Below are 8815 nucleotides of genomic sequence, written 5' to 3'. Positions count from 1 at the left end.
GGCTATTAGGTGTATTCTTGAAAGATGAATGAGGGATACAGCTAAGGAAGAGGTTTAGGCTACTGCTGATTTGTGCCTTACTCTTGTGGTTGAGATTAGGTTCGACTTTCTCCTGGCTTCTCCATCAGCATGTTCTCCTCCTTGGTGCCCTATTATTCCAAAATCTAGCTTCTCCCTCTTCTTCTTTCTCCTCATCCATCCAATGTGCTCACCAAAAGGAAGAAGCCTCAAAGATCATGTACTTCAGTGGTGTGCTGGACTCAGCTCTGGGATCTGATTGTTCAGTTTTCAGTGTTAGTATTTACACTTTAGAAATTGGTAAATGGGGGCAGCTAGATAGAGCACTGAGTTCAAATCTGACCTCAAATACATATTAGCTGTGTGACTGGGCAAATCACTCAACCCCAATTGCTATGCTTAAAAAAAAATGGCAAATGCTACAAATCAGGGCTTAGTTTGGGGTGGGGAACCTGTGGCCTGGAGGCCAAATGTGGCTTTCTAGGTCCTCCAGTGTGGCCCTTTGACTAAATCCAAACTTCACAGAACAAATCCCCTTAATAAAAGGATTTGTTCTGTAAAATTTGGACTCTGTCAAAAGGCCACACCTGAGGACCTAAAGGGCCACACGTGGCATCCGGGCTGCAGGTTCCCCACCCCTGGTTTATTGTTTTGTTGATTGTTGAGAAGTAAGAAAATGATGGGGAAAGTTATGAATAATGAAGATTAAATTTAAAAGTGTGTGCATTTATTTTTCTAAGAGTTGGTTGTTACTGCTCTTGAATCCAGATCTTTTCTATCTTTAATCACTCTCCTGTTTTCTTTAAGTATTTTTATTAATATTTTTTAGTTTTACATCGTGCACGTCTCTAAATATATTTTTCCCCATCCTCCCAATTGAGTTTTTTATAACAGAAATGAAAAAAGGAAGAGTTAAACAGTTCAACAAAACCAACCCACATACAAACCAAATCTGATGGGATATGCAATAATCCACAGTCGTAGTCCTCTACCTCTGCAAAGAAGGGTGTGAGATAGATTTTCTCATCTTTTCTGTAGGGACAAACTTGGTCATTTTAATTATGCAAGGTTCAGTTTGTTTTTTTTTCTTTTCATTCTTTTAATTAATTTTAATTAATGATAGTTATTGTGTATTTTGTTTTTCTGGTCCTGCTTACCACACCCAGCATCAGTTCATATAAGTCCTTCTATACTTCTTTAAATTCTTCATAGTTATCATTTCTCACAGTGAATGCAAGCTTCTTGCCAGTAGGAATTCTCTCCTTCTTTGTATTTGTATCTCTAGGACTTATAAGCTTTTTGAGGGCAGAGAGTCTCTCACTTTTGTCTTTGCATCTCCAGTGTCTAGTACAGTTTGGCATATATAGAAGGTACTTAATAAATGCTTGTTGAATGATTGATAGGTTGATCTATAGTCATTTCCCCTAATCTAGGTGCAGCTGGTACTATTTAAGTGCAATAAGAGGAACTTTAGGGAGATGTTTCTCATAATGCCTGATTGTAATACCCGGGACGAGTTTTTGAGACTTCATGTTTGAATGTAAGAAGACATAAAAGGGCTGTGCATTTTGATTATGGAGAAGAGACTTTTGGGAAGGAGAGTTGTACAGAGCAAGTATTCATGATGGTGCCCAGTATAGGAAAGAGGAAGGGTGAACTGCTCCCAAAGCCAATTTGCCAGCTGATGAAGATAAATGGAGGCACTTGAGAGACAGAGATCTTCTCCTGATCTGACTAATATTAATTGTTGTTGGCAAATTGCAAATGAGACAATAGATTCTACAGGATTGGATTTTTTTATTTTTATTTTTTGCTGGGACTGGATCTTGTTGGCCCTACAAGAGACAATGCATATTACTTTTAGTCCCCTACTTTAGGTTCTGTCAAACTGCTAGCTTGCTGTTCCCTATACGTGATATCCCATTAGACAGCTAAAGTGGCATGATATTTAGAGCTCTGGAACTTACATACAGTAAGGAAGATTTGAGTTCAAATCTGTCTGCCTCAGTTTCCTTATCTATGAAATGGGGATAATAACTCCTACCTCCTAGAGTTGTTGTGGGGATAAAATGTAAAGTTTGAGGGGCAGCTAGGTGGCGCAGTGGATAGAGCACTGGCCCTGGAGTCAGGAGAACCTGAGTTCAAATCTGGCCTCAGACACATAACACTTACTAGCTGTGTGACCCTGGGCAGGTCACTTAACCCCATTGCCTAACCAAAAAAAAAAAATGTAAAGTTTGCAAACCTTAAAGCCCCATGTAAAATGCTAGCTACGATTATTATCTCCAATCTCCACACTTCTTCACACACTGTCCCCCGTGCCTGGAATGCATTCTCTCCTCTCCTGAGCCTCACAGAATCCATAGCTCTCTTTAAAAACTCAGCTTATGTGTCACATCCTACACCAAATCTAATTTGATGCCCCCAGTTGCTAGTATCCTTCTCTCAGAAATTTTCTGTCTGTTTTACATTTAATTTTCCATGGATATGTTGTTTCTCCCCCGAAAGAATTCATACTCTTTAAGGGCAGGGACTCTCATTTTTGCCTTTGCTGACACATAGCAGGTGCTTAATAAATCCTTGGTGAGTGCTGGTGTTCAATCTGGAACCCTGGCAGTTATGTCCCTTGGTTTCCCCTACCTCTTTACTTGGGGACAAGACCCAAATCCCCAGGCATAAGTGCAGAGAAATTTCTTTTGTTTCTTTGCTAACTGTTCCTGATTCAATATTTTTATTTTGAAATACATTCCATTGTTGTCCTCTGCTATCTTGGGGCAAAAAGACTTTACGAGTCTTTAGGGGTAACCAGCTGAGAGGGGCTCACACTAATTGAGTTACACATTGCCAAAATATCCCATGTGAAACTCCAGAATGGAGGCAGTTTTGCGCTACCTGATGAAAGCCTGTGCATTCCTGTTCAGTGAAAGATCTGCACCATCTGGGAGGGCTCCCAACTCTGGAGGTGTGTTCTGTAGAGCCTCAGAGCCTGATACATTAGAAGAGAGGAGGGTGATGCTAATAGCGTTACTATGGCAGCACTTCAAGGTTGAGACAATGAGCAGTGGTCGACTTTACAGGAAAAAGGGCTGTGGGTATGGAGTGGGGGTGAAGTGGCCTATCTCCTGAGGTGAGAAACATCATCCTGGGAATGCTATTTAAATATCATACTAGGTCTCCCCAGGGACTGAAAGCCAGCTGGCTTTCTTTCCTCCCTCCCTCCCCATCTTCCTTCCCCCAAATTCCCAAAGTGGTAGCACCCCTCTCCCCCCATCTGGATCACTGGTCCTGCTTCTAGCCCATCCCCCACAACCATCAACCTAGGAAGCAATGTCTGTGGAGAAGGGGCCCATCGCCCCAACAACTGCTAAGCAATGGTCAGCTATGGAGCAGCAAAGCTAGCCTAGTTGAAGTAGGAAGGCACCCTTAGGGAGAGATTGGAGGTAGCATGTACAATGCAAGGCAAGCCACTGGCACCATTTCACCCTTCACCTCCCCTCAGACCCTAGCAGAGGTAGCCTAGGACCCTGAACCTGAGAGCCTTGGGAGTTGTGATGACCCCAGAATACCTGCTTCCAGGCTGGGCTCCAGAGCCATTATCCACTTTGTGGAGAAGGGGTCCACTTCTCTCACCACCACCAGCACTAACCATTGTTCAACTGCCACCATTTGGCAGGTAAGCCCAAGAGCCTTAGGAATGGCAGCATCCCTCAGAACACTTGTCCTTCCTTCCTTCCTTGTCTCCCTCCCCTAATTCCTCCTTCCTTCCTTCCCTTCCTCCTTCCTCATTCCTTCCTCTATCCTTCCTTCTTTCCTCCCTCCTTCCCTTGCTCCTTTCTTTTGCTTATCATAGTTTATATAATCATGTCCCTTCTGGGATGGAAGGGGAGGGTAAAGAATCACACTTACATGACAATGTGCAATTCTATCTTTGTTTTAACTACCTCGGACCTGTCTCCCCTGGTACGTACCAGCCTGCTGTTAATACGGAGCAAGTGGTTAGTAGTGAGAGTTTAGCTCACAATGTAATTATGGCAGGCTCAGTTGAAGGCCATTGGAGCCTATAACATGTTGGCCCTGAGGAGTGCTTTCGCATCTTGTCTACATTTAGATCATTCTATCTCCACCTGGTAGATACTTAAGCAGGTGAAAAGCTCCCCCCTTGAGCACCATAAAGGCCATTAAGGAACCCTGCATTTACCCAATCAAGTGGGGTTTATGAACGTTGAGGGCAGACCATAACAATTAGGCAGCACAAGCCTAAGGAGGCTTCTTCTCATTGGAAGGGGGTGGGGCAGAATTCTCCTCCGTGGAGAGATTCTATTCAAGAGATAGTGGGCTATAGAAACCAACACAGGATGCCATGTGAATGGTCACAGTGGTAGACAGCATGGAAAAAGCCAAGGATTTGGAAGACTGAGGTCTAGGTTCAGCTCTGTCGCCAACTTCGGTTCTTTCCAATGCACTGAACCACTCTGGGCTTCATCTTCCTGGTTTATAAAATGAGAGACTCTGACAGTCAGTCAACAAGCATTTAATAAACTCCTACTATGTGCTAGGTGCCTTGACAAATTGTTGGGGCTACAAAGAATATCAGCAACATTTCCTACCTTGAAGGAGCTTACCTATGGGGGAAATAACATATAAAGAAATAGGCACATACAAGATACAGAATAAGGGGGAGTTAATTTAGAGGGGAAGTCTGAAGCAGTTAGGAAGATGAGGAAAAGGCTCCTTCCGATAATGGCATTTGAGCTAAGTCTGGGAGGAATGAAACTACAAGACAGAGGTAAGAGAGGAGAGCATTACTGGCAGGGGGGACAGAGCAAAATTAGGGACTGGGAGATGGAATGTCATGGGAGAAGACTGGTGAGTTGAGTAGGGTAACTGGATTATAGAGAGCATGGAGGGTAAAGAATAAATCGACTGGAAAAGTAGGAAGGCACCAGGCTAAGAAGGGCTTTAAATGCCTGAGGAGGAGCTTTTTCCTTTCTAAAATCCTATGTATGAGTCAATGAATGGCTTATCATTTCCACTTGGATCCTGGCGGGGGTGTGTTTGTAAATGTTTAACAACCGACCCTCCAAAAATAATGTACATAGAACACACTTACAAAGTTTAATCTTCATTTTAACATTTTCTCCATCACTTTTTTAAGTCTAAAGATCAACAAAACGATAAACCAAGTCCTAATTTCTAATATTTGCTGATTTCCAAGATGTAAATGCTCCCGTTGAAAATTTAACAATCAGCCTTCCCAGTACTAGGCTCTGACCCACCGATGGCTCAATCCAGAAAGATTACATTACTCAGATATCTACACATAGGGGAGAGAAGCCAGTCTTTCGGGATTACTGTATCAGCTTATTTGTCTTTTACCCTCTGACATCTGCCCAATGAAGGAATGAACCCCTCTGTATAAGAGATGATCTCTTCAGGTCACTGGGCCACCAACGTACAATAGCCGATATTTATTCCCCTCTCAAGACTGTTAAGGAGGATTAAAAAGTGCTTTTGAAAAAACACAGTCAATTCTGTTCCTCTTAAAGAAAGTGTGAATTCCAAACTGGCCTCCCCAAAGTCCCCTCCCCACCATCCATCTAGTATGCACAGGGACTGTAAGTGCTTTTTAATATTAGCTATTTAGAAAGTTAGATTTGAGACTAATGAGAGGAAAAACAGGTAGTTACAAAGACATAAGGATCCTAAAGAGCTTTCCTTAAGCAGAAAGTTCCTGGGTCTTTTTTCCTCCTTTGGAGAATTTCCTCCCCAGTTACCAACAGTCTCCATGAATTCTTCCCTTTCTCTCCAATCAAAAGCAGAACCAGGATCCTTCAGTTACACATCAGTGCTAACAGTTTAAAGGGTAATTTCCCCCCTCCCAGTGGGAAAGGCATTTCCTTTCAGGCTGGAAGCCTTAAGCTAAAGAAATGAAACCATCACAGTTAGGCATGAGCCTGTCAATGAGGGAGGACTTTATGTAAGGCCAGACTTCAGTCTTCCCCGGGCCACTAAAATCACACTTCTTGGTCCTACTAGGACAGAGTGGACAGGGACCTTGCCCCGAGACCTTGAGTTTAAAGAGTACAGACATCCCCTGCAATCTTTCATCAGCCTAAAACTGAGCTTACTGCCTATTTAGTAAACATCATCAGTTAAACTAGGAAACTACCAGATAGCAGCTTGGTGGTACCTCTGGATAGAGCACTGGGGTTGGAGTCAGGAAATCCTGAGATCAAATCCTGAATCAGACACTTAAGTAGTTCTATGATCTTAGAAAAGTCACTTAAGTTCTTCAGTCTTAGTTTCTTCATCTGTAAAATGGGGATAGCATCAACATCACAAGGTTGCTTGGAGAATCAAATGAGATAATATATATAGAGCACTCTGCAAACCTTAAAGTGCTATATAAATGCTATGATTACTATTATTAATGTCAGTTATATTCCAGGTGAGCGCCACTCCAGCCCACCTCTCATCACCTTCTTCCTGTCTTCCATGGCAACCCCTATAGTAGCAGTAATAATAATATTAATAACAGTAACAAGGATTTATATAGCAATTTATGTAGTAATTTGTAAATAACTACAAATATTAACTCATTTGATCTGCACAATAATAATAATAGCTAACATTTATATGGCATTTACTATGTGCCAGGCATTATGCTAAACTTTTTACAACTATTATCTCACTTGGTCCTCATAACATCCCTGGGAGGTAGGTGTTATTATTATTCCCATTTTACAGATGAGGAAACTGTGGCAAACAGAGGTTAAGTGACTTGTCCAGGGTCATATAACTAGCAAATATCTGAGGGCAGATTTGGACTCAGGTCTTTCTGACTCCAGGTCTGGTGCTCTATCCATTGCACACCCAGTTGTATCCAGCAACAGCCCTATGAGGTAGATGCTCTTTATAACCATTTATAGCTGGGAAAACTAGGCTAGAGAATGGCTAAGTGATATGCCCAAGGCTTCATCGTTCAGTCATTTTCACTCCAAGGTCGTGTAGCTCATAATAAGTGTCTAAGGTATTTGGACTCAGGTCTTCCTGCCTTCAAGGCCAGTACTTTAACCACTGCACCACCTAGCTGCCTCTGATGCTTTTGATTTCATCATGCCCTCAGGAGGAGGCCAATCCATCATCTCTTCTAGCCTTAGCAACAGAGAGTAATCAGCGCAGCCTGGTATTTCTGCTGCTGCAAAACTGCATTGGACTTATTGGCCAGTGTGCTGAAATAGCCTGAACCAAGCACCGTCAGAGGAAATAGTTTCATTAAAAAAAAAAGAATCGAAATTGCTACAGTCCTGTTCTAGCCCAGCCTTTGTGATCAGACTCTCCAAAATTAATTTCCTCTGTTTTTACCATGGTACGACATACATTTGTTAACTTTTAAAACCATAAACACCACCTGCAAAGTGACTTTAATATTTGATATAACTATAAATTGTTTTGAAAATAAATCCTGCCATGTGGAAAAGAAGCAGAAGGGACCGAGAAGAAAACAGAGGAGGCAGTTACACACGGTGGTGAAAGAGGGCTACCAGGTCTGCTGCTGGTTGTTTGGATGCGAGTTCCAGTACTGCTTCTGCCCTCACCTGGCATTAGGGTATGGAAGCTGTATTATCTCTTAGCAAAAGATATGTGTGTGTGTGTGTGTGTGTGTGTGTGTGTGTGTGTGTAGGGGGGCAGAGGGAGTAGCTAGTACATATCCCAAATGACTCAGACACCATTGCCAACCAGGAAGGGCCATCACTTGATGAAAAACCAGGTCAAAACAAATATCCAGGAGAGCCTGGGAGTTCAGCCAATGGATTGGGGGGTGGGGGTTATTATCAGTAGAAGTCTCATTGCTTTGCTTTGGCGATAATGTTTTATAGACCAATTATATATATGCGTATTATATAACATATATGACATACATGTATACATATACATACATACACATACATACATATATGTGTGTGTATACATATATATGTAGTGTGTGTGTGTGTGTGCGTGCACGCGTGTGTGTTAGCACCAACTGGGAAAGCAGGCCTAAGTTTCACCCACTAGCTGCCTCCCTGAGTTACTGCCCAGAAGCCAGAAATATATTCCTTCTAGAGTTTTAGGTGGTTGATGGCCCCATTCATTGTACCACAGGGAAAGTTCTGGCTAAGACAATTATGATTTTGCTTCATTGCTGTTCAGGACGTGAATTTTTTTCCTTCACCTTCGTCTGGTGTTTCCTCTGCTTAGAATGCCTTCCCTCTCATTTCCCCACCCAAATCTGTGCCAATTGGAATTTTCTCCATTTTCCAAGATATTTTGAATGCTGCTTCCTTCATCTAATCTTTCCTGATACTACACATTAGACGTGATTTCTCCCTCCTCTGAAGCCCTATTTCCTCCCTTGTGTTGTAGAGAAAGACAGCTTGACATAGTGGATAGAGACCTGACCTTGAGGTCGGGATGACCTGGGTTTAAGTCACATCTCTGACACATCGTGGTTATGTGACCCTGTGTGAGTCACCTAACCTCTCAACTCCCCAGGCAACCCAGATGATTTGCAGGACAGTGGCCAATTTGCATTGGTAAAAGAAATATCCTCCCTGGGGAGTTCCTGCTGTGACTCTACCTTTGAAATCTGGGTGTTACCAGGCATATCCAGCCTTACTTTTTCTCTTCCTGTTGGGCAGTTCCTACTCCTGAGGCAGTGAGATTTCTCTGTACAGGCACGGGAGAGAAGGAGAAGAATGAGTGAAGGAAGATCTTTGGCCTGGCAGCCTGGACTTGTCCCAGATAGCAAAATGGT

Source organism: Vombatus ursinus, unplaced genomic scaffold (genome assembly GCF_900497805.2).
Source record: "Vombatus ursinus unplaced genomic scaffold, bare-nosed wombat genome assembly UNPS02014773.1, whole genome shotgun sequence".
Taxonomy (NCBI): domain Eukaryota; kingdom Metazoa; phylum Chordata; class Mammalia; order Diprotodontia; family Vombatidae; genus Vombatus; species Vombatus ursinus.
Note: the sequence above shows the minus strand (reverse complement) of the source record.